At 52.1% G+C, this 26,348-nt stretch overlaps 2 long non-coding RNA genes across 5 annotated transcripts; one reads left to right on the forward strand and one right to left on the reverse strand.

Moving 5' to 3' along the window:
• The first annotated feature begins 1,103 nt into the window (after positions 1-1,103).
• LOC140618771 (uncharacterized) lies at positions 1,104-7,536 on the forward strand. The gene is made up of 3 exons (XR_012018839.1): positions 1,104-2,721; positions 2,827-3,265; positions 5,190-7,536. It is a non-coding gene; the product is annotated as an uncharacterized lncRNA (long non-coding RNA).
• Positions 7,537-20,471: 12,935 nt separating this feature from the next.
• On the reverse strand, positions 20,472-25,638 carry LOC140618777 (uncharacterized). Of its 4 annotated transcripts, XR_012018847.1 has the most exons (4): positions 25,219-25,638; positions 24,460-24,692; positions 21,940-22,106; positions 20,472-20,647 (listed from the first exon to the last, which is right to left on the reverse strand). It is a non-coding gene; the product is annotated as an uncharacterized lncRNA (long non-coding RNA). The 4 variants fall into 4 exon arrangements; XR_012018841.1 differs by lacking the exon at positions 24,460-24,692 and having other exon boundaries at positions 25,219-25,568; XR_012018842.1 differs by lacking the exons at positions 24,460-24,692; positions 25,219-25,638 and adding an exon at positions 23,905-24,326.
• Positions 25,639-26,348: the final 710 nt, after the last annotated feature.

The raw sequence follows: 26,348 nt of genomic DNA on the forward strand, positions 1-26,348 counted from the left end.
GATGGCTTTTGGTGGGTTTTCAATGACATTCAACAATGAGGGAAAAAAATAACACAACCTAAACCGCTCTATTTTTATGAGAGGGTATGCATATTTATATATCAGTCTCATATTTAAATGTTCCAGTTTGGGCTATGGTTTTTTGGAAAAGTACTATTTTTTTTCCTTTTTATAGAAACAGAGTTCACTTTGAATTGTGGCAGGTTTTGTTTTCTTTTCTTTTCTTTTCTTTTCTTTTCTTTCTTTTTTTTTTAGACTAGGCTATATTTGAACTTTAGAAGCAAAAGAGTGTCTGGTCCATAGCAACCACAGGAACAAGGTTTCAAGAAATCCTACAGGACACCCCCACCCCAGACCTGGAACAGAGCAGCTGTGTGCTGTGTTGCTCACAGTCGGACGTCGCTGTCACTGGGGCCTGTGGTCCTGACCACGGACATGTGACTGAGGGCACAGATGAAGAAGCCAAGCTGAGTCAGAGCTTCTGCTCGCCTTAGCGCTGGCTCTGCAGAAGGCAGGGCCCCAAAACACGCCTACCCACCGCCACCCGGCCGCTCCTGCCTGCCCTGCCAGTGCCCCTGCCCGGGGCCGCCGAGTCAGTGCCAAGGGCCACCTGGAGGGGGCGGTGCAGGAAGAGGCAGAGTGGGGTCCGGGAGCGTGGGCCGGCAGCGGTGGCTAAGCCCAGTGGGTGCATGGAGGAGGCTGGCTTGCTTCTGCCAGGAGTGTCATATGCTGTCCCTGTGTCAGGCCCAGCAGGAGGGTGGGCTTTACATTCTCCCCTGGGCTTCAGCTGCAGGCCCGACCCTGGCTTGCACTGAGCTTTGGACGGAGGATGAACTCAGCTTTTTAGAGGAAGAAAAACACCCCGTGGAAATCCATGGCTCCCAGACTGCCAAGCCCTCATGTCCTACTCTCAGATTAATCACGAGACTGGGCCCACTGGTCGCTTTGTTAAGTATCCCCCGTAACTGAGCAGCTCCGTGTGCTGGGCTCCGTGTGAAGGATGATGCAGGTTTGCATGATCTCACCTGAGCCTCCCCGTGTCCCTGTGAGAAGGTGGTATCGCTTAGCCTCAGCTCACAGGTGACAAAGCAGAGGCTCAGGGAGGTTGGAGAGTGGCAGGGCTGTGATCCGAGCCTTGACCCGTCTTCACGTAACCACTGGGCCTGCAGTCTGGTTCCCTGTCTGTCACTAATTGTCTGGGTCAGCTTGAGGGAGCCGCTGTCCATCTCTGATCCTCTGATTCACTGTGGTTTTCGGGGAGTGAATCCTACTCAGCACTTACCCATCAGGGTTTTCTGAAGACATGTGTTTGCAAATGACGGGTCCCCATTGCCAAGGATGACAGAGCCTCCATAAAAAGGCCCCTCTCCCTTTGAGGATCCTCATCCTTTCTTATGGCACTTGATGCTCTCTAGGGGAACAGTACATGTATCGTCACAGGGACAGCCTTGCTCAGTCTTCAGGCCGCAGCAGAAGAGTGACACCTGCTGCATTCCCCAGCTCCCTCCATACTCCTGGACCCACATACCCCAAGCTGATCAGAGGGAGGCCCCACGGCTAACCCACCAAACCTCCCACTCTGACAGACTCTCAGAGCAGGATGTGTAGCTGGGATGAGGTCACCCACTCCCCATCGCTCAGTGCCCCCCCCACCTCCCCAGCAGTTGTGGATTTTGTCTCTAGCAGCCTGTACCTCTGCCCCTGTGTTTGGTATCCTGACAAGTCTGTGTCGCAGCCCACTGTCTGACCCCCAGGAAGGCCCGCCCCAAGCTGCCCTCCCCTGGCCACATGGATCCTTGCCCTTCCTTGCCTGCAGTCCATGGGGGCCCAGGCATCCTGCCCCTTTGAGGGCGGCCCCATCATCTCGGCCTGTCGCCTACCCCAGCCAGTCCTGCCCAGCCTCACCTGCACCTGCCCTGGACGGGCTCCCCCCACCAGCCCCGCTCCCCACTCTGCTTTGCTTGCACTGTCCCTCCATTGGAACTCAGTTTGGGCAAACCTCTTTCAGAAAAACTTCTGTGCCCATCAACCCTACTGGGAGGCAGGGAGTTGGTATGGACAGATCATGGTGCCTGGTTCGCACCCGGCAGGAGGAATGCCGAGTGAGTGACAACGGGGTTGGCACGCCTGCGTTGATGTGCGACTCATCCTCAAGGTTGTTGGGTGTCTGGTTGGACCTGCTCATGCTCCTCCTGTGCCCTCAGGCCCCACTTCTCCATGCTCCCCAAGGCTGCGTGGGGTGCTCCACACCCTCCCTCAGTGCCGCCCCACCCAGCACCTCCACCTGTCACTAAGCCTGCATGTTGCCCCTACGCAGAGAGAGGACAGGTAGGGCCAGTGAACAGCAGAGGCAGGAGGTGCCAGAGTGCAGCGCTCGCCCCCACAGTTCTGGCTCGGGGAGGAGGCATAGAGCATAGTCGGGAAATCCGCATCCCTGGCCAGTGTAGAGATAGAAAAAACCTGCTTCAAATTCACCTGTTCCCCTGGGGGCAGAAAACCATCACAGTTTAGCACATTCGCTTTATTTAAGAAAACATCAGTTTTGCTCGGAGTGAAATCTAAAAGTGTATCCCTCCCATGCCTGGAGTTGCAGCCACATGGTGCGTGATCGGAGGGTTTCCCGCCTCTTGCGGCCGATTCGTTTCCTGATAAAGTGCCACGAGGGAAGAATCGCAGCCACGATACCCACAACCTGAATGATCCCGGGACCAGCCCGAGGGAGTAAGTCGGGGGACAGACAGGAGCACAGGCCCTCCACGTCTACCTGCCTGGGGAACTCTGTGGCCATTTGCTATTAGCAAAAACCTCTCCCATTTCCTACCGCAGACTCATGAAGACTCTACATGCTGGCGGGAGCGCGGCCCAGGCGGATTTCATAGACAGAAATGTAATTCTCATGGAATTAAAGCAAACAAACAAACTCAGCAAAATTCTCTGCAGTCTAGAATCTTCTGGGAAAGTGTTGCCCTAAATTACGGAGTCTGTTCATCAAGATGAGAGTTTATGTCTCAAGACATAATTATTATTTTAACAATTTTGGAAGGAAAGGATTCTCCCTGAAGCCTGAGCTCCTTGAAGGTGGAGTTGTGTTTAAATCCCTGCGTTGCCCGTGGTGCCCAACGGCGATGTCTTTGTCTTCCCAACACCTCTTTCTCATTTCATCCTCACCACTGGAACCTCTGTGTTGTCTGGAGCCACCATGGAAACCTTCATCTCCCATTCTTCTTGCACATTGGGATGGCCAGTGAGATAAAAGCAAAATCAGGTAAAGCTGTTTGAGAGAGGTCAATAGAGATGTGAAGTGTGCCTTCTTCCCTCCATTTCCCTTTCTTCCCCTCTGCTGACTGGAATGCGAATGTGATGGTTGGAATTGGAGCAGTCATCTTGTGATCATGAGGTGACTTCGAGGCTGGAAGCCACAGGCTAAAAATGGTGAAGGTTACTAATGAAATCAAGAGCCATCTCAGTCTTTGCCTCCCTACCCCTTGGGTTTCTTGGTATGTGGAAGAAAACCATGCTCCAGCTTGGTTCAACCAGTTTTATTTTGGGTCCCTATAACTAGTGACCAAAAGCAATGACTAATGTACCAGCAAAGAGCCTGTTACAGGGTAGGTGCTTGGTTATAAGGCTCAAGACCCTGAGGGATGCAAGACTATCTGTCTTCCAGCATAACAGCCCAGATTTTGCACTCACTCCTTGTTGACTATCTTTCCCTGTAGGAAAGGTATCTTTTCCTGTAAGGGGTCATTTTCTGTTACATATTGATACGTTCCTCTATCTACTTGTAGTTTGTTACTTCTGATCTGCTGTTAGTTTAGGAGCCTCACATCTGGTCTTGTTAGAATTGCATGTTAAGTAAGAGCACACGGGCTCTGAGTGAGGTGGAGAGGCTTGCATCTGAATGTGAGTGAGTTACATGCTTCTGTGGGTAAACAGTGTTTCAGTTGGGCTGCTCAGAAGCCTTTGTACTCACTTCCACCCTTGGCCACATTTTAAACACAGAGAGCTGTGTTGCAGAGCTAGCTGGAAAAGGGTGTAAATTATGAGAGCTACAGCTCAAGGTTCCAGGGGCTCATGCACAGGGAGGTGAGTGACGTTGGTCTGAGGACCTAAGTGTCCGGGCTGTCGTGACTGCCGGGCATGGTGTGAGAGGCTCTTCCAGACGTTCCACTGCAGGGAGGTTACTTTGCTGTCCTGGGGCTTCAGGCTCCTTATCTTTCCGCACGTCCAGGCCCTTAGCGCTCTGACATCCCGTGTTCTGTGCTCACCCAGCGTTCCCTGCAGTTCCTTCTCCCAAAGAAGTGGAGCTTTGTGACCGCCCCCCACCCCCCTGGGAGGCCAGTGTGCATCCTGAGGAGTTTTTTAGACCAGCTCTGTGGGGTCAGCGTCACGGACTAACGAAGGATCTGTGAGCCTTTGAGCTCCTGTCAGCTGGGATGACTTTGGAACCAGATGGAAGTTCTGACAGGATAAGTGACTTAAATCAGCGAGAGTTTTAAGGCCTTTTCTCTGTCTGCTTTTGAAAGGTCTTGCTGAGTCAATCCTTAAAGACAAATCAAATGCATAGAGGAATCTAGAAAGAGGCCATGATATGGAAAGGAGGTACTGACGCGGGAAGAAGAGTTAAGAGTGACTGAAGTAGAGACACGAAGACTAAAATGGATATTTCCTAATTGGAGAGGCCAGTGTGTGATCTCAAGTGCGCTTTCACTGACCTCTCTTCTGTTGCCCTGCAAGCTCCCGTAGGAGAGGCCCGGGTTTGGGGTGAGGAGGACCCAGGCAGACAGCAGCCTCCCCTACACAGAGTCCCAGGCTGTCGCTACAGGGGCCCGTTTGTGCTTTCTTTCTTTCTTTTTTTATTTTTTCTGGGAAGTTGGTTTTATTTTTTTTAATTATTTTTTTATTGGAGTTCAATTTTCAACATATAGCATATCACCCAGTGCTCATCCCGTCAAGTGCCCCCCTCAGTGCCCGTCACCCAGTCACCCCATCCCCCTGCCCACCTCCCCTTCCACCACCCCTTGTTTGTTTCCCAGAGTTAGGAGTCTCTCATGTTCTGTCTCCCTTTCTGATATTTCCCACTCATTTTCTCTCCTTTCCCCTTTAATCCCTTTCACTATTTTTTATATTCCCCAAATGAATGAGACCATATAATGTTTGTCCTTCTCCGATTGACTTACTTCACTCAGCATAATACCCTCCAGTTCCATCCACCTTGGCCACAGCAACTTCTTGCAAGATACATCTATGAAGGCAAGGAAAACAAAAGCAAAAATGAATTATTGGGACTTCATCAAGATAAAAAGCTTCTGCACAGCAAAAGAGACAGTCAACAAAACTAAAAGACAACCTACAGAATGGGAGAAGATATTTGCAAATGACGTATCAGATAAAGGGCTATTATCCAAGATCTATAAAGAACTTATTAAACTCAACAGCAAAGAAACAAACAATCCAATCATGAAATGGGCAAAAGACATGAACAGAAATTTCACCAAAGTAGACACACATGGCCAACAAACACATGAGAAAATGATCCGCATCACTGTCCATCAGGGAAATACAAATCAAAACCACAATGAGATACCACCTCACACCAGTGAGAATGGGGAAAATTAACAAGGCAGGAAACCACAAATGTTGGAGAGGATGCGGAGAAAGGGGAACCCTCCTGCACTGTTGGTGGGAATGTGAACTGGTGCAGCCACTCTGGAAAACTGTGTGGAGGTTCCTCAAAGAGTTAAAAATAGAACTGCCCTACGACCCAGCAATTGCACCGTTTGTGCTTTCAGTGGGAAGCTGCAAATAAGTTGTGGGAGAAGCCTGAGTTTTTCATACGGAGTAAAGACAGGCAGTAACTGCTGCCGGGTGTGTTACAAAGCGTGTGCACTTGCTCGGAGATGTGCGATGTGTGTCCGCAGCACTGCTCCAGCACACGTGGTTGTACATTGCAGCAGTGATGCTGATCTGCTGCTGCTATGGGTTCATGTGCAGTGAGAGAAGGGAAACTTCTGTCACAAGTGAGAAGCAGGGCCCCGAAAATTATCCTGGCTGGAGAAACAGAGAGGCTCCTGCTCAGCGCCTGGGATGCATGTATGTGGGTGTGCGTGTGCGTGTGCGTGTGTGTGTGTGTGTGAACAGTCACTGGACACAGGTTGGAAAGGGTAAGGATAGCGATCGGACACAGTTCCTAAGTAGGAAAATCAGGTCCCTCAGGATGGGCGTTGGCCCCCTCCAGCTGGGGCAGCAAGACTTGTCCCCAGCCACCACTCACTGCAGGCGAGCAGCAGGGGTGCCAGGTGCCTGGCCTCACCTGCGTGGTTCCTGCCAGCACATCTGGCCCTTTGGTTGGGGGCTCTTGGAGAAGGAATGAAGCAGATATTTAATTAGATTTTACTTCATCTCATTGTAGGCCAGCATCTTCTCTTGAATTGTTTCATTCAAAAATTTTCTAAGTTAACAGAAGTTGTCACTTCTGTGTGCTATGAATCCTTTAAGCGATCCAGAAACACATGCAGTAAACAGTGAAAACCTTCCCTTCCATCCTCTTCCCTTCCTGGGTATAGAGTCAACCCTTATGTACAACCAGATCTTTCAGGTCTTTTCCTGGGCAGACACACACACGGGCACCATGACAGAATCCTGTGCGTATCCTGATCTACAAAGCACAGTCTCTCATGGTCATCTCTCCATGTAGACATGTATGTTGAACTCATTCCTTTTGTCAGCTCCATCATATTCCATCCTGTGGATCTTTGATAATTTGTCAAGTAATTCCTTATAAAAATCATTAGCAAGATATCCAGCATCCCACTATTAAAAAACAAAAATTAACAATGTGCTGGACAATGAGATGAGCAGTGAGGTGAGCGATGGGCTTCTGTAGGGTACCGTCCTCAGGGGAACTGCTGGATCACAGGGCATCATGGCTGCATCTGACCATCAGGCCCTGTTGAGATCCCTTCCCCAACAGTCTGTGCTCCTGCTCTAATAAGTGTAATGATGAACGAGCCCGAGGGCCTGAGTTGTGTGCTGAATGCCATCACCTCCCTGTCACCTGCGCTCATAGTTAGCTGACAATTTGACCTTTGCAATCAATACCCAAAGCCACCCCCGTGTGTTGACATGTCTGAGCAGTGCAGTCCCCGTGCCTGGAGCTGCCAAAGTGACTCTCCTGGGGGTGCCCTTTCCATGTTCCCTGCCCCTTGAGCTCTTGTGGAACACCGACCTGAACATGCCCGCAGGCCCCCCACAGGCCCCTGCAAGCCCCTGAAGACTTCTGTGCTTCCACTGCATCGCCCGCAACACCCGAAGTTACTTGTGGGCATCTCTACCTCTTGTGCCCTGGGAGGCAGGGATGGAGCGCTAGCTGGGTATGCGGAGAGTCCATTGTTTAACCATCAGATGGAGATTTCTGGGTATTATTTTGTTCCTGTTGGTGGTTTCCCAAACACCCCCAGCCACCCTGAGCCCAGTAAGTGTTCAGGCCATAACTGGTCAATTCGTTGAGTCGTTCTCCAGAGCGTGAGGGGAAATAGGTACCACAGCTGCACATGGGGGGAGGGGTGTGGCAGGGGGCTGGGCAGGTGGGTCAGCTGGTGTTGCGGGGGTACTCCGCAGGAGGGGGAGATGGACGTTGAGACCATGTGGAGGAGTGGGTTCCGTGGAGGGGAGAAGAGGTCCGAGGGAGCCACCCAAGAGGAAAGGCGACACCGGGGAGAGAAGTCAGAGGTCAGGGGGCTCCTGGCACAGTCAGGTGGACTTCCCGAAGGAAGGGGCCCGGGGTATCAGGAGGGTGCAGGTGTGAGTGCCAGTGCTGCCACTTACAAGCTGTGTGCCCTTGAGCTTGAAATATAATGAGCAGCCTCCACCCCCAGCATGGCACTCGGGCGGGCGCTCCCCCTGCTCAGAACAAGCAGCATTGTTGACCTACCCTCCGGAGGAGGGAAACCTTGAAAGGTCTGCAGAGACCCATCGGGACTCCCCGTACTCTTCGGGCAGACTCAGGCCACCCGGCGCATGGCGTCCTCATCACGCTTCTCGGGGTCCCTCTCACGCTGGCACCGGGTGCTCCGGGCAGGGCCTCTGGGCGTTGCTCCCACTCACCCCTTACCAGTCACGAGCATTCACAACCTTATTTTTAATATTCCAGTCGTGCCGGTTGCCTTACAGTGGGCTTGTAGCACTCACAGACTCTTAGGCACTTACTTTGACAAATAAATATTTCTGGTTCCGGATGAATTTCTTGCTGCGGGTTTCATCCTTGTTGGGTGAGACATGCCTCCTCCTCGTCTCACTCGATGGCTTATTTTGAAGCCTCAGGCTTCCACGTAGAGAAATCTCAGCTAATAGGTCTCTGCAGCCGAGACGGTGTTCCTGGCCGTCTTGGCTGGCTTCCTCAGGCCTGGGGACCCCCGGGGCCCCCGGGAACTGCGCCCCTGCCCCTGCCGTGTGCCCGTCCCGGAGCCGGAGCGCAGTGAGCCGCCCTCTCCATGTGCATGTCCCTGCTGTGCGTTCTGCCTGAGACTGTGGCCGTCCTTGGCTTCCAGGGTATCTGTGTTGGGGGCAATGCCAAGATCTTTCTCCTGTGAAATCTTCCATTCATAGAAGCTGCTGCCTGGAAGACCCCGGGTCGCCTCGAGGTTTTAAGAATCCAGTTGTGGGGGATCCCTGGGTGGTGCAGTGGTTTAGCGCCTGCCTTTGGCCCAGGGTGCGATCCTGGAGACCCGGGATCGAGTCCCACATCGGGCTCCCGGTGTGTGGAGCCTGCTTCTCCCTCTGCCTATGTCTCTGCCTCTATCTCTCTCTCTGTGACTATCATAAATAAATAAAAATTTAAAAAATGTCTAAAAAAAAAAAGAATCCAGTTGTGTTCTCATTCATTTGGGGAATATAAATAATAGTGAAAGGGAATGAATATACGGGAAGGAAGAAGAAATGTGTGGGAAATATCAGAAAGGGAGACAGAACGTGAAGACTCCTAACTCTGGGAAACGAACTAGGGGTGGGGGAAGGGGAGGAGGGGAGGATGGGGGTGACTGGGTGACGGGCACTGAGGGGGGCACTTGATGGGATGAGCACTGGGTGTTATTCTGTATGTTGGTAAATTGAACACCAATTAAAAAGAAATTTATTATTAAAAAAAAAAAAGAAAAAGAATCCAGTTGTTACCCCAGGGACTTCCCTGCCCCGCACAGTAACGGTCGCTCATTGTTTCCAAGCAGAGAGTGGGGGTGTCTGGCTGCGGCTGAGCTCCGGGGCTGGAGTCAGATGTCACCCCAAAGGGGAGGGGGCCTCCTGCGGGTGACCGATGTGCTTGCTTGAGATGGGGCCCCAGGGACAGAGGCACAGCACACTTGAAGCCGTCTGGGCAAACATGGCCCAGCAAAGACTGTTTTGGAATCGGCGGGGAAGGCGTGTGCCCCACGCGGGCTCTCTAGGCAGGCATCTGTGGTGACCGCACGTGGCTCACAGACCGTCTGCTTGGGGCCCCTTCCCAGCCCTAAATAAATAATAATGATTTATCACGTGACACCTAGGACTTTCCCCTCACAAATCAAAAGTGCAGAGTCATGGGAATACCATGCAAGGCTGCTTGTCTGGGAAAGGCGTGAAGGGCTCTCACGTCCCGGCCATGAGCTCACCCCCTGAGGGTTTTTTTTTTTTTTTTTTAATCTCTAGGAGGGCTTGAAGTAAGAAGAGGAAGGTACCTAGGAACAAATGCATCCCCTGTCACTTTCTCTAGAACCCTCTCTGCCCCCCTACGTACCTGGACGCCCTGCACATCTGGCAGTGACTCAGCTGAATCTGTCGGGGTGAGATGACCCTTCCTGTGCCTGCACTGGAGAGTCCCTGCAATCCCACGTGTCCGTCCGTGTGTGAGTGTGCAACAGACACAGGCGTTCAGATCAGACTGTCCAAGGCACTCTCTGTGATGATGGGAATGTTCCATCAGGTGTGCCGTGCACTGGAGGCCACCAGCCACGTGTGGCTATGGGGCACTTGCCCTGTGGCCAGTGTGAGTTTTTGATTGCATGTCATGTTGATGAATTTTAACTGAAGTGGCCACGTGTGGCCAGCGGCAACAGCATTGGGCAGTGTGGCTGTGCACCACAGAGCTGTGGTCTCACTTCATTTGCTCACCCGCTCACTCTCTCTCACTTGTGACTCAGGACAGGTTCTCCAAGCTGCCTGTCCTGGCCCAGTGCACAGGTGAAGGTGTGCAGCCCCAGAGGTCTCTGCCTTGGCCCCACACTGTAGACAGTGTGTTGTCTCTCGGGGGGCAAAGGATGAGTACAGAGACAGGTCTGGGGCACGTGGAAGGTGCCGTCACAGAACTGTAGGGAAGGTAGCCCTTGGGAAGGTATGTGCGAGTTCGGTGTCCGATGGGCATTGGAGAGGCTTCACGAAAGAGGTGGTATCTTCCCATGTGTTCAGTGATTATTTATGAAACCCTGGGCCCTGGCGCTCATTTTTAAAAGGAACCTGGAAGCTCAAGCTGTAGCTGAGCCTCTGTTTTACCCCCTCTGTGGCTTTTCATCAACTCCTGGAAACCATAAAAACACTTTTCTCTGTTTTGGTATCATCCACAAGCCCATTAACCAACCAGCTAAGACCGATAGGAAGTGTGCTTTCGCCGCAGACCAGCCTCCCGCATGCCCAAGGCAGGCCTGGTGACTTTCTGGTCAACAGGACCCTGGCACTCAGAGAGGAAAGCTGTTGAGGGGAGAAGGTAAACAGGTGCCCTCCGGAGGGTGACAGGCTGGGGGTCCCACAGAGACAAGGGCCGTCTGTCACCTGAAGACAGTCCTCTCCCTTCCCCACGTGGAAATTAATCAAAAGCGCACTACAGAGGAAGGAACATCTCTGGCCGTCTGGACGGAAGAACACATAGTTCGAACATGCAGCCGCAGATGGGAATGTGGTGCTGCCACCTGCCACTGCGTGGAGGGCGGAGGCGCCTCCTGAACAGGAGGCCAGGCACAAAGGGTCACTGGGGTAGGACTCCACCTGTATGACGTGTTCAGACCAGAGCAGACAGGTGTCGGCAGGGACAGGGGCAGAGTGAGAGCCCGCAGAGGCGGGAAGGAGGGTCCAGCAGAGCTTCTCTGCACTGATCACCCCCTTTATTCCTCTGGCCATCCTCGTCTCTGGAATAGGGACCCCGAAGGTCAAAGGGCTCCAGGGAGGAGTAACTGAGAATGTGCGGGCAAGAGTGTTTTATCTTCCTGCCCTGAGTGTGGTGAGGGCTCAGTAAAAGGTGATTTTTATTATCACTCATGCAGCTGATCCAAGAAATGCAGGGGGAAGCAGTGCGGGCAGATGGTCCCACTCCTACTGAATGGACACAGGTAGCAGCAGTGACCGTCCCCGCTGCCTGAGGGAGCAGGGACGAAGCTGGCCCGCGCACAGGTTGTAAACCAGGATGGTTGTTGGGAAAGGCGGTGTGGCCGCACAGACGCGTTGAGAGGCTAAATATGGTGGCAACGCCAGGACTCCTGCTCACTCGCAGGGTGCCAGTAAGAGGACGACTGGGGCCTCACCTACCATGTGCATCAGTAGGTTACGGTAATAAGTCAGGCTACGAACCAGTGGGTACCTATCCTTCCTCGACGGGTACATGTGCACAGCACCTAGAAGGCCAGGCTCACGTGTCCGGTTCTCAGACTGCTCCGGGTCCCATGTTGGAGTGTGACAACATGGGAAGTGCCAGTTGCTGGCCCCTACACCCAATCTCTTCCCAGTTCCTGGGTCTGTTTGGCATTGGGAGGGACCTCGTGTAAATGTGTGCAGACAGCCTGGCTCCCACATTCCAACTCTGTCCGCTGTACCAGTGCCCAGTGGCCACCCCTCAGGTCCACGTCTATGCCCACTGCTGGGGAGGTTGGACCTTGGGAGGAGAGATCCAGAAAGCAGATCTGGAGATGACCTTGGGGCCACTGGGGCAGGGACTGCTGGGGACCCTTCATCATATGAGGAAGGATGCAGCCAGAGGGGGATGGAGAAACCTGTAGCCTGATTTGAGTGCAGCGCGGCTTCAATCCTTTCCTTAGAATCTCTCAGAAGAAAACAAAGGGGAAGAGTTCAGCAGAATGTAAGAGCTGTGGGCACTGCATTATATATGACACTGGAAAAACAAATCAACCAACCCAGCCCAATGCCTCAGAGGAGGCTGTGTTAAGACAAAGATGGTGAAGCTATTCGGAGAAATAGTCTGCTGCCACCACCACTGGTAGATAAGAGCACCATACGGCAACATGGGGGAACGTATGGATGTAGGACATTCGGTGAGGTCTGCAGCTGTGTAAACATCTGTATACACTGACTGGGGAGGCCCGGGAGCCAGGCTGCAGAAATGAGAACAGCCGCCCACAGGAGGATCCCACTAAGAGATTTTCCTCCCCAAATTGTCTCCTGTGGAGAGGTGGGGACTTTGGGGGGTTGCTGGCGGGTAAGAATAGACTCTTTGCACCAGTATGTTTGCACACTCTGCTCACGATAGCTGGGATCCATAGACAGGAACCTGCTCCCTGCCCCATGGAAGCCAAAAAGCACTGTGTTCAACTGTGCCCGCCCCAGGTTGCAGATGTCCCGGAGCCCTCTGCCATTCTGTGCCTTCTCCAGATGTCAGGCCACATCAGGAACCATGCGTGTGGTGCTTACCCTGGGCTCTCAGGGTGCTCTCCTCTGCGTTCACTGAGCATTTATCGTGTGTCGGTACCGATTTTGCCTCCTCTCCCAGAATCCTCCCAGCCCTGCGAGGTGAGGGGGAGTGCGGGCTCTGCACGCCGGACCCCGGACGCCTCGCCGGACGCCGAGGAGCTGTCTGGCATCACACTGCTGGGAAGCAGAGAAGCGGGACTTTGAACCTCCAAGTTAGATTTCGGCACATTGACCGGGAAATCTAAAGGCAAATGCTCCCCATCTCTGCCGCCACCAGCTTCCCTGCATCTCCTAGGACCGGGGGCGCCCCATCACAGCCACAGCCCCGTAGCCGAGAGAGGGTGGCAGTGCTAATAAATGAACAATTGCATTTCTGGGCACTCGGCTGTCCCACTGTCTGTGTGGCTTTAAGACAGGTTGGTACTTAATTTCCATTCTATACTAGCGAGAAGAAATGTGATGCCGGTCCTGCATAAGGAAGAGCCAATTATAACATGTGATGAGGTGGGAGGGGGCGCGAGGGGGCGAGGGGATGGGAGGGCTGTAACATGTGGTCTGAGGGCCAGGGTGGGCCCGCTGCTGGGCTTTATGCGGCTCATGAGGGAAGAATGGTCCTCGCACTTTTTTTTTAAATAGCTGGGGGCAGTTGTAAAATGACATGAGATTCAGTCACCTTATCTTTAGATCAAGTCTTCTTGGGACTACATGGTTCATATATATTTTCTGTGGCCACTCCTGCCCTCCACCAAGCAGAGCTGAGTAGTTGTAACACAGACACTGTATGACGGCGACCAAAAATACCACCCAGTCCTCTACAGAGACACTGAGGCTAGCCCTGCACGGAGGAAGGCCACAGGACTAGCTGTCCAGGAGCGGCTAAGCCAAGGGCTGCCACTTTTTGCACATCTTCTTATGCCAGCTGTTAGCTTTACGCAGATCCTACAATGTCCTGTTCTTGATTCCCTGAGCAGAGCCAGGATATTAGGTGAAGCCTGAAATTCAGCTGCTTCCCTCCCCAGCCCAGCAGGAGAGCAGAGCATGGCCTCTTCAGACCCCCGAGTCCTCACCAAGGCAGGGAGAATCCGTCTAGAGGCCCTGAATGCGGGCCACCTGGGTGGCTCAGTGGTTGAGAGTCTACCTTTGGCTCAGGCCATGATCCTGGGATCCTGGGGTCCTGGTATCAAGTCCCCACATCGGGCTGCTTCTCCCTCTGCCTCTGTCTTTGCCTCTCTCTCTGTGTCCCTCATGAATAAATAAATAAAATCTTTAAAAAAAAAAAAAAAAAGGAGGCCCTGAATGCTGAAGTCGCTACAGTGTGCCCTCCCCTCCCCCTGCCCGCAATGTGTAATTCAAAATACAAAACAATACCAAGCTCTAAAATTAAGTACATGCCAGTTCAACAAGGTTAATTTCCTCCATGATAATGACATATTTTTCTAAAATACCAAACTGTTGTACCAGCACCTTCTCGTGCCCCCACTTTGCTGTACCCCAAGTACACACTCGCGCTACCTGTTGGATGATGGAGCCCCGATCCTGGCTAAAGTAAGCCAGCCTTGTGAAGTCCAAGGACAGGAACAGATGACAGCGTGCAGACTGCTGGCCTGGCCGCAGCGAATGGAGCCCCCTCTTGCCCCAGAGGAGAGCTGTCCCTGGAGGGGTCCCTTTCTCATTCAAGAAAGCAGAACATTTTTCCTCAAAAAGCCATGAGAGCACCTGAGCCAAATGCCTGTCAGACCTTCCCACTTGCCTCAGATCTGTGTCTTCCCGGGACACATCATGACCAGAGATGTCCCTTCAGGCAAGAGAGGAGCATCAAGCTCCCTCAGTCTTGCTCTTATGGTTTTCAGGTGGCCTGATGTGCTGGAGAATGACCGGATTGGGGGTTTTCTCCCAATTCCACTTTTTTCTAGTCATGACATTTCCGGCAGCTCACATGACTGCTCTGACTCAGTTTCCTCACCTATTAGTATAAAGCCATAACTTTGCATCACAAGTAGTTGAAAGTGATTTTAAAATAGTTTATTGTGGTCAGGAAAGGCTCTCCTCCCTAATTCCACTCCTCTCCTAAATTAATTCCAATTAATTTCAAGTGTCTAAGTAAACCTCGGGCTTCTAATCCAGATGGGAGAGACCCACAGAGTCACCTGGGCCTGTCCTGGAAACCACATCCTTACCACAGGTCAGGAGGAAACAGTTTCCATTCTGTCTTCCTCCTCTACCCCTTGGTCTGTGAGGCTGGAGAAAGTGGACAGAGCTTCAGCCCCCTCCATCTCGAGGCTGCCAAGGCACACCTTGCACTGCTTCTCTGTGGATACCCCAGACGGATGAAGCAGTTAAATGCACAACCCACCAAGCAAACCATGGAACAAGTAGAAGGAAAAGCAAAGGCCTGTCCACCTTGGGACCCGAACTCTTCCCAGAACCCTGTCTTCCTTGCACATTCCCCTCTCGGCACCTCTGACCCCCAGGGCTCCTGGCCTTCTCCTGCCTCTGAGGCCAGCCTCCCGTGCCATCGCTCCCTCTGCACCGGCCTCTGCATGCTGGAGTCCTTGGGTCCTTTTACGTCTTCTCTTTCCTACTTTCTTCCTAAGTGATCGTCGAAACTCCAGTCTTGTGTGTCCTTTGTGTTGTTAGCTCCCACTGCCATGTCCATGTCGCCAGCCCAGGCCGCCAGCCTGCAGACATCCAAATGCTCCTTGTGGAGAGGGAGTGTGTGTGCATAGGTGTGTGTGAGTCCATGTGCACATGTAGCTCCTGTGTTCAAAAATAAAGTCGGAGGCAAACACCACTGAGGGGAAAGTGTTTGCAGTAAATATGAAAGATGAAGAGTTGCTATCTTGTATATAAAGTTTGTGGAAACTAGGCAGGAAACATGAAGAGACCAGGAATTAAACAGACAAAAAACAGGGTCAGAGAAAGTCTCCAAAGAGAAAATATGATTAGTATGCAAACACTGGAAAATGTTCAGTCTCAGGAGGGATCAAACCAGCACGAAATAGAATGAGGAGGTTTGGAGTCGGTGGTAAGACGGGTGAGGTCCCGGCGGTGGCCAGGGTGGCGGGTGCGGGCCCAAGTGCAGCGGGGGCCCCTCCCCGCCGGAGCTGAGGGCTGTCAGGACCTGGGCACTGACGCGGGCCCAGTGACACACCTGCGACGTACAGGCCACGGAAACCATGCAGTGCACCGGAATGCAGGCTTTCCACAAATCACTTAACTAGAAGCAGGCTAGGTAATCCCTGATAAATTTCTTAGAATCAGGAGTCCCCCAGTCTCCCTGCCAATGAGGGAGATGTGCCCAAGCACTGGCCCCAGACTGTGTCCCTCCGCCTGGGAGATTCTGATTCCAAACGGCTGGGGTGGCACCCAGGACCCCGTGTTTCAGAAAGACACTTCAGGCCATTCTCGTCCTCTGACACATTTGGAAAACATTGAAATAAAATATAAATATAACATAAAACGGAAATAAAATGAAATGTGCCATGATGTCGTTCAAGCTGATGTTTACCAAGAGAACGTAATTCTACTGAGGCGTGATGTTTTAAGCCCTGAGAATGTCAAATGGAGTAACAGGGTAGGAAAACATGCGAGGTATTCGTCTATTCCACAGATATTTATTGTGCGCCTACTGTGTGCCAGGAGGGGTGGAGGCATAACAAAACGAACACCATCTGTCTTCCTGGAATGTGGATTCTGGGGGGAGATGAACAGTGAAGGTTAGAGAGGGGACCCTGGGGGGCTTAGTCAGAGTGGCGTCTGCCTTCGGCTCAGGTCATGATCTCAGGGTCCCGGAATTGAGTCCTGTGTTGGGCTTCCTGCTCCAGGGGAAGTCTACTTCTCCCTCTCCCTCTGCCTGCTGCTCCCAGCTCACTCTCGTGTGCGTGCTCTCTCTCTCTCTCTCTCTCTCTCTCTCAAATAAATAGATAAAATCTTAAAAAAGAAAAACTGGGGATCCCTGGGTGGCTCAGCGGTTTGGCGCCTGCCTTTGGCCCAGGGCACGATCCTGGAGACCCGGGATTGAATCCCACGTCGGGCTCCTGGTGCATGGAGCCTGCTTCTCCCTCTGCCTGTGTCTCTGCCTCTCTCTCTCTCTCTCTCTCCCTGTGTGACTATCATAAATAAATAAAAATTAAAAAAAAAAAGAAAAAGAAAAACTGGAGAAATATCCCTCCCCCCCTCATCGAACCGTGTGGTGCTATCTTGTTACATGCCTGTGTCCTTTGCAGGGCTGGGGGCTCCCGGGGAGCCGCTCACCCCCTTCGCTCTGTGTCTGTGTTAATCAGCCGATGCTCACTACTTACACAGTTTTGAAGGGAAGAGTGTGTCACATGGGTTTGGCAGAAGAATAGGAACGATAGGAGCAGGAGCAGTTAATAAATGTCCAGAGCAACTGCTGAATTCTGCAGAGTGGGGTAGAAAAGAGTTCCCTTCATTAAAGGGACCTCGGGCACCTGCAGACGAGGGCAGCAGAGTCCCTGGGGTCAGCAGCAGCCAGGGTCTGGACGGACCGCGGGGGCCTCCCGAAGCTGGTATCCCAGGTCAGAGGTGGAGCGTCCGCCCCACATCCAGGACCAGTACGGATCTAGATCTGGGGCAGAGGCCCAGGGGTGGGCAGGGGGCCGGGTGATTTACCCTCCGCTCAGGAGGAGCCTCAGAGTTAGACTTGGAGTTATCTCCAAATGAGGTTACAAATACAGTCACAGAGATCCAGCAATAGGATTGGAGAAAGTACATCCAACATTTCTGTGCCAGAGGTTCATGCCTGGACTGTATTGCTTCTGGTGCACTCTGATGCTTTAAAAAAAAAAAAAAGATTTTATTTAGGGGCACCTGGATGGCTCAGTGGTTGAGCATCTGCCTTTGGCTCAGGTCCTGATCCCTGGGCCCTGAGATCGAGTCCCACATCCGGCTCCCTGCAAGGAGCTTGCTTCTCCCTCTGCCTGTGTCTCTGCCTCTTTCTCTGTGTCTCTCATGAATGAATGGATAAAATCTTCAAAAAAAATTTTTTTGTTTGTTTATTTATTAGAGAGAGAGGTAGAGGGAGAACCACGCTCCCAGCTGAACAGGGAGCCCAATGCCCGACTCGATCCCAGGACCCTGGGATTATGACCTGAGTGAAAGGCAGTCGCTTCACTGACTGAGCCCCCCAGGGGCACCAGCTCCCTTAATGTGTTTTTCATCAATCCTATCATCATTGGGAACTAGCATGATTATATCGCACCATTGTTGGTTGATGTTAAATATAGATGTTCTTCCTTGTATCAAAACATATACTGGAATTCTCAAACACTAGAAATAGTTTAAGTCTCTCTCGGCCCTGATTGATTATTCTAGGGTAAGATTGCAGCCCAGGCCCTCAGAACCCTGAGGAAGAGAGGCTGGTGCTTATTTCCTAAGGGTTATCTTTGCATTCATCTTTGCTGTTAATTTGGTTCTTTTCAACTCTCCAGATTAAGCAGGTTGCTAGGGTCCTGTTAAGAAGAGAGGTTGCTGAGCCTGAGAACCTTGGGGTCATGCCCCCAGTGTCTCCTCAGGGGGCATGCCTGCAGGGTCAGATTACAGGATGTAGCAGAGCTGGGATTTAGGAAGAGCAACAGCCCGTGAATGATCTAAGCCTTCCAACCCCTTCCTCATCCCGGCACTTCCCACTGGGGATTTTGAAAGGGAGGTTTGTTGGCATGGGGTAGGTGGCTGAGCCACTGGGACCTGCTGGTCCTGCAGGGGGGCAAACTGGCAGGATGACCTGTGCTCCTCCCCAGGGGCAACAAGGAAGATGCACTGGTCCATCCTCCGTAGGGGCTGCTGCAGCCCCGCTCCCCCCTGATAAGAACCCACCTGCCCAGTCCTACATAGGGCCCTCCACTTGTCACTGTGTCTACACGTGCCCTTTTTGTCTGTTGAATCCCATAGGCCCTTAATGTTATGTCCACTTACCTTCCAAACTCTCATTCCCACGGGTAACGTATTTATATAATCCTGAAGTCTGGGTCTTGAAAAGAGCTGCAGATGCCAGTATTCTCAGAGCAGAGCCCACACCGGAGACTTGTGTTCGAGAATGTCCGCCATCCAGAGCGCTTTCAGAAATTAGGAAGTCACTGAGTTGCAATTCTGCAAGTGATTCAGACCTCAGGAGGGTCTTACGGGTCCACCCTCTGCCCAGCCAGGGTCATTCCTGGGAAAAGTAACTTCAGTACAACTCACATTGGCTTAAGCAAAAAACAGGTTGTTTTGCAGGGGTGGGGGGTGGGGAGAGACACGTACTTCAGATGTGTCCAGATTGAGTTGCTCAAACCACGTTGTCCATCATTGGTTTGTTTCTTGGCTCTGCCTTTTGTCTGTGCTGGCTTCATTTTGGGGCAAACCAAGATGACCATGGGCAGCTTCAGGCCCAGCTCCTTGGCCCTGCTGCTTGGGTCACATGCTCCTCCTCTGACCTTGAATCACAGTGACCCACTGCCCAGACAGGTGGCAGAGTGGGACGTGACAGCCTCACCTGAACCTGCACGGTGTTGGATGAGGGGTATTTCCAGAAGGCAATCAGGGATTCTGTGGCTGGAAGAAGGAGCGATTGATGGTGCCAGAGAGGTAGAAAGAGCAGAGTGTTCCAGGAACGCTTGCCGTGTGGACTGAGAAGTCAGAGGTAGAGAAATGTGTGCACATCTATGAATGACAGAGCTGGGGTGAAGTGACGTGGGGGGGATGCATGCTGGGGGGCCAGTCCCAGGACCTTGGTGGACCCTGCCCCCACTGAGCTAATGGGACTCACGCTGAACCAGATTGTCCCTACGATAAACTTAGATATTGCGACTCAGAGATTCTGGAAGCTTCCGCCAGGTATTTGGCCTGAGGAGCTACAGGGACAGAAGCAGAGAGAAAGAAGCAGAAATGAGGAGAAGGTTAGGGACCCAGGAGCCCCAGAGAGACAAGGAGTGTGAGCCACCCCTCTGTCCTTGCAGCCAATGGTGTCAGCCCCTTGAGACAAGGCTGTGTTTCCTGCCCTTGGCAGGGCTTCCTGGGTCCTTCCAACACACTTCCCTGGGGTGTGGGTGTGGGTGTGGGTGTGGGTGTGGGTGTGTTTTCAAGCTGGATTGAATAGTTTGCTGTTCCACAAACCACACAGAACAAACATGATAAAAACACAAAGGCAGGGAAGGAATGATGGCTTTCCTTCTAACTCCCCTTGAGGACATAGTCAGGTGCTTCTCTCAAGAATGGGTTGATTTGTATCCCGATTTTTCACGAAGTCAGGAGAAAGGAACAGGGAGAGGTGCCTGCACACCAGCAAGGCCTGGCCGTGTTTGAGATTTGGGGCTAAAGGCTGGGGTGGGGAAACACATGGGGCGGAGCCACCAGGAGGGCCCCAGGCTTGTTATTTGCACCCCTGCCCCGAACCGACTCGGGTGGGGTGTCCGGGACCCTCGGGCCACACCTGTGGCAGATGCACCTATCTCTTGCATCATCTACCTTCTTCCAAATTTTCTATAAAACCCAGATATAAGCTGAATCACATTTCCAGTGCTTTAGGGGAAGCTACCCTCAGCTCTTAAGAACTCTTAGAAGTGGGATCCCTGGGTGGCACAGCGGTTTAGCGCCTGCCTTTGGCCCAGGGCGCGATCCTGGAGACCCGGGATCGAATCCCACGTCAGGCTCCCGGTGCATGGAGCCTGCTTCTCCCTCTGCCTGTGTCTCTGCCTCTCTCTCTCTCTCTCTGTGACTATCATAAAATAAATAAAAATTTAAAAAAAAATTAAAAAAAAAAGAACTCTTAGAAGCCCTTTGTGAAGTGAAACACAACACTTTTGCCAGCATTTGTGTAAGATAATATTTTTTAGACCAGAAGAAATATTTTTTAAAAAAAGACAAAGTTAACAGGACGGGTAACCTGGATGAATCAGATCTCTGCTTCGTGCTGTTTTCCCTGATGGCTGTCAGGGCCACACTGAGGCCAGAGACGAGAGCTGAGCTTCACTTGGCGGATCTGTTCCTGGAAGAGAAGACACAAGTGCTTACTTTTGGGAGTAAACTGTGTTTTAAAAGCTCCAGGGCACTGTGCCATTTAGAGGCACAACTGGGTGAGTGGAGCTTTAATGAGGGGGCTCCAGCTTGGGGCTTTGGCATAACCAGCTCCCTCTGGGGTCCCTTCCTGCTCAGCGTGAAGCCAGTAAACAAACACCCTCTGATGGAGAGGATTGGAACCACCGCCACCTGGGGAGCTGAAGGCCCAAACACAGGCCCAGCACCCCCACCCCAATGCTCCAGAGGGGGATGCGAGAGGGTACGAGATGCTCCTGGTGACACTGCTGCCAGCTTCTGCCTGAGAATCACAGCGGATGGGGTCTTATTTCCAAGATAGGGGTTTTACATTCAGCAAAATCCATAACTTTCAAAATGGATCGCCTGTAGGAAAACCACTGGGTAGCCTGCCGCCACAGGAGGCTTTCCCCCTGGGTGAGAAGGGGTGCTGGGACCTTGCAGGGCAGCTGCAGGTCATAGGAGGTGCTGACAGGTCATAGGAGGGAAGGTGGAAGGGGGGGGTCCATGTGGTGTCTAGTGACTTCATACCAGCTAACCAGCCTCTGAATTATTCTGATGTGCCAGGTAACAAAGCCATTACAGAGTGAGAGTTCCCTAATTGAAAATGCGAAAAAAGACTTAAAAAATATTTTCAAAATCATCGATGATGAGCATTATTAATTTTATAGTCCAAAAAAAGTACCTGGTTACTTTGATAAAGTAATAAATAAATAAAGTAAAGTAAAGTCCCTAATAAAGGGAGGGCTGGGCCGGTCTGTTCTCACTGGCTCCTCTACTAGCCTGCACCTGCTAATGGCCCAGGGGTGGAGGTGGGGCAGGTGCTGTCAGCGTGCATCGGGAGGGGTCCGTGCAAATCGATTGTTGCAGTATGTCGGTGGGGGCTTCCAGCCTCCCCTCCACTGGCCCAGCCCTCTGGCTCTAGGGCTAGCCCCACAGAGGAAGCTGTAGCCTCTTGATGGCCTGTGCTTTGCAGGTGGAATATGGACTGCTTCCCCTTCCCTTTTCCTCACCCTCCTGCAGCCTCCAGACTCCCTCCAGTCTTTTGGAAAGTTGCCTTCCCATTCTGGGGTCAAACGCCTCCTCTGAAGACACCTCTGATGGCCCCTGAGAGTTGGCCTCCCTTTCGAGACATTCTTGGGGGGATCCTTGGAGGCCCTAGCTACTGTTACAGCCATCTGGGGACTGTGTCAGAATTGTGTGCCTCCCTGCTTCTCCCCCCATGACATGCTGGCTGCCACTTACTGAGCACCTCCGCAGACAGACACGGTGCTGACACTGGACAGATGTGCTTGGCTTCCGCTAGCACCCCCATTGCACAGCTCAAGACACTGAGGCTCAGAGTTCTGTAGTCTGCTCTCGTCTGATTAGTAGAACCCAGGTTCCTCCTCCCTCTAAGTCTGAGATCTTTCCTGCAGAGCAAAGCCAAAGTGGGGGCAGAGGTCAGCATTCCCTCTAGTACCTCCTGAGCCCAGCCCAGGGACGGCTGGAGAGCTGGCGGCTGGAGAACGAACCGGGCTTTGGCAGAGCCTGCTCTGCGTGCCTCTGCCCCTCGTTCCCTGAGCCTCCCTTTCTAGGACCTGGGACACCGGCCTACACGGTGGACACGGGGCTCGTAGGGAGTTTTCACTAAGACAGTGCAAACACAAAAGAGCCTAGAGCACCTCAAGGTGGGTGGCTTAAAGCACAGTTGTGTGTGTGCGTGTGTGTGCGCGCGTGTGCCCACTCAAGAATTTACTCCAAAAGGTGAGGATTTTAAAATACATACGACTCTACTCAGTCTCTGAGATTTTCATCTTTTTGATTCTTTCATCTTTTGGGACGTAAAAGGTGCTGACCCTGACTGACAACATCGGAACAGGACGGTGGACTTGATGAAAGCGCTGTCAGCGTGGAACACACTAAAGTGGGTCACAGTGGTGGGGTTTGTGAGAGCAGATCCTGGGTCTGAGGACATGCGTAACAAGGTGACTAAGGGTAGAGGGCCAGGACGTGCTCACTGACTCTTGGTGGTTTCAGAAAGTAGGTGTGTGTGTGTGTGTGTGTGTGTGAGAGAGAGAGAGAGAGACAGAGACAGACAGAGACAGAGACAGTGTGGGTGTGGGTGTGGGTATTTATTCTCATGAATAAATAAATAAAATCTTTTAAAAAACCCCACACAACTGATGAATCTGGGTAAAGAACACATGTGTATTCTTCCAACTATTCCTGTGTCTGCACTTTCCTAGACGTTTGAAATTGTGAAAGGTTAAAAAGAAAAAGACCGCTGACCTTGGAGCAGGTGAACACCCCAGAGAAGACGGCGTGATGCCTGTTTTTCTCTGAAACCCAGGGAGCAGGGCCGGGAAGCTGCGAGTGCCCGCTGTCTGGACGGGAGCAACTTGGGGCTGACTTGCCGTGGCTGCTTTTCTTTCCCTAGTTATGTGTCTTGAATCTGGTTAGAGTTCAGCTGGCCCAGTTCTGTGAGAGGCGACTGGGCTTCCTTACAGATGTGACGCTGGCAGCACAGGGACGCTTGTGCCCCGAGCAGCCACCCGACACGTGCTGGGGCGGCCGCACATATGGTGTCAGGGCTCCGGCCGCAGATGCGGCCCCTGAGGAACAGTGAGGCCTGCAGTTGCAGAGCCCCCCCTCTGGGTCGCTGGGCTGTGTGCACAGTAGCATCTGTGTGGCTGCGAAGTCGCCCACCGTGAGTGGGGACAGTCACAGCTATCTGTGGCCCTCACATCTGCTGACTCCATTCACCACGGCGACACTATGTACCTACAATCTCAGACCTTCTACCCCGGCCTGCCGCTCGGCGTGGCGGCGCATCAGCTGCCCATACAATGCCCCACAGACACTTTCTGAGCATCTACTATGTGACACTGTGGCCTTGGCATGAGGGACCGTGCTGCATTTTTGCGGGTAGCATTTTAATTTATCTGAGAGAAAGAGAGCACAAGGGGAAGGGCAGAGGGAGAGGGAAGCAGGCTCCCCATGGAGCAGGGAGCCCAACATGGGGCTCGATCCCAGGACCCTGAGATCATGACCCGGGATGAAGGCAGATGCTTCACTGACAGATGCCCCCAGGCGCCCCTGCCTGCAGGGTCTCTGTAATCCCTGTGCTAACTCCATGCTGTGAAAAATGGACATCTCCCCCTTTTCCAAAGACGGACCCTGAAACACAGAGGTTAAGTCATTTCTGAGGTGACATGGGAAAGAGTGCACCTGGGATTTCCCAAACCGAGACGGCAGCGTTCACTGAGTGCCTTCCAGGTGCAGGGCCTGGGGCGGGGAGCATCTGCCCGTGTGAAGCTGTAGCACTGCGACGGGCACCCGTGACAACCTCATTCCTTAAACGAGTAAATGGAGGCATCGCAGGAGATTATACACATCTAGGGTGGCAACGAAGCCTGGGAGCTTACAAAGTGCTTCATCATAATAGTGATAATGTAATAATGAGGTGGAGGTAGAGAGGGAGGAGCAGAGGTGGTGGTGGTGGCGGGTTGGGCGTTAGGCCCTGGGACGCTTCAGAAGCTTCATGAGCGTTGGGTTTCTCTGCCTGCGCCTGAACTGAGCTGGTTCCCTCTGCAGCACTCACACCCCACTCGGGCTCATAGGGTAGAAGAGACCTTGGAGACAAGATAGTCCCCCTTCCTTAGCCATGTCCTCATTCTTTTCTGAGCTCGGATTCTGGGGCTTTGGTGCTTTCCCAAATCCTGTCAATCCCCAGGCAAAAAAAACAAACAAAAAACAAAACAAAACAAAAAAACCTCCACAAACCAACAGTTGCCTTGAAGTTTGTAAGTGACTTGGAGGAAACGCATCCCAGCTGGAAATCCTGGGGCAGGACACGACAATCCTGGCGGGGGCTCATTCACCGCGTCCAGGCCAGTCCCTCGTGCACCCCGGGAGACCACCAGGCAGCAGAAGACACTCCAGTGAGGGGTAAGGAGGCCACCGCAAGGTGTACCAGTTCCCACGGGCGCCCACAGACTGGCGCCCCTGCAGCAGACCTGAGAAAGGAAGGTGTGTGTGTGTGTGTGTGTGTAAAACCAGTTTTAAGAATAAGATTTTCCTCTGCAGGAGATGAAAATTTTAAAAAGCTGGAATGTTCAGTCCAGGGCGAGGGAGTGGGGGAAGACAAGCTGCTTTTGCTGCTTGGGTAATATTTGTCTAACTGACGCTTAAGTATGATAAAGATACAACGGTTCCGTTCCCAAGGTAAAGTTCGTCAGGATTTAGTTATTGGTTACTGGAAACTATGAAAACCGTGTGCAAAAAGCTGTAAGATCAACAGGCAATCCGAAATCCACAGAACCAATGTCACACAGCACAAGTGGATCCTCCTCCTAGGAGCCTGTCCCACAACACAAAAGCTATTTAAAAATAACATGATTTTAGGTCTTCTCAGCCAAAATCCTTGTGGAGGGTGTTAACTGTCGAGTGAGAGTGAGGACCCTCCTGCTCTCCGCTGACGGGGCCTCTGCCTAGTTTTAAGATGACCACCGTCCATCCCCCACACCGCGAGGGTCCACTTACGAGAAATCATCTAGAGTAGGGCAGTCGGAGGAGCAGCACCAAGATACCGGGCATTAACCACCACCTCTGGCCTCTTCTGGTGTGTGGTGCATGGACATCCAGAAGGCAAATGGGTTTGTAGGAGCTCACAGACCCTCTTCCACCCGCCCTTCTGCATTTCCATGGGAACCTGGCACGGAGGTCCCGAGTAAGACCCCCACCTTCAATAAGCGGGCAGTTGGCTGCGTAGCACTGCAGGAAGGTGTGCCTCTGAAACTCTTGGTAAAGAGTTAAGTGGTAGAGTTGACTTAATGAGCTTATAGACGTGTCAGAAGCCTACCCAGCTCTGGCTAGCTGTACGAAATGCATCCACTTCGAAGGTTTGCGCAAATACGGAAGGCCCCTGGCTTTAAGAGAAAAACAGATTTACATTCCTCCCTGTCTCAGCAGGAAACCTGAAATCAAAGACAACCAACAAATCAACACATGCTTATCTGTCAGTGCACTCGTCCCAGATTGTAATTAGACATGTATTTGTGTGGGATCGATGCTCGTCTCCTCACTACATTGTATACCGCAGAGAGAGTCTGTCCCCATCACCCTTGAATCTTTGGGGAAAGGCGGTGCCTGGCACACCACGGGGTGCCCTCCAAACGTTTGTGGAGAGGAGGACGGGAAGGAGGGAAGGAAGAGAGGCAGGGGGCAGGAGGAGCAAGGAGGGAGGCCGCGAGGGAGGCTGTCACAGGTATTCTTTACAACCTCCCTGTCCTGGGGCATGCAAGTTCCTGTGTAATCGCTCCCCGTATGCAAAATGGGGAGAATAACAGTACTTACCTCAATTGCTACCTCATAACTCATATATATATGTATATATATAAAGTTTGTAAGTGACTTACAAATACATATACATACATACATAAATACATATATGTATTTAGGTCATTAAATATATTTTTATTTTACATATAAATATTTAATATTTATATTAATATTAAATATAAATTCATATATATTTTTAAGTCATTTTATGTGTCAGACAAGAGAGGCCCCAGCCCTGGACCCCATGCTCGAAGGTCCCACTCTTGCTGCCCTCTGGCTGTGCCTCTCCCCATAATGTGAGGTCACAATGGGACCTTGTGCCCAGAGGTGTC

This window comes from Canis lupus, chromosome 2 (assembly GCF_048164855.1).
Source record: "Canis lupus baileyi chromosome 2, mCanLup2.hap1, whole genome shotgun sequence".
NCBI classification, from domain to species: Eukaryota; Metazoa; Chordata; class Mammalia; order Carnivora; family Canidae; genus Canis; species Canis lupus.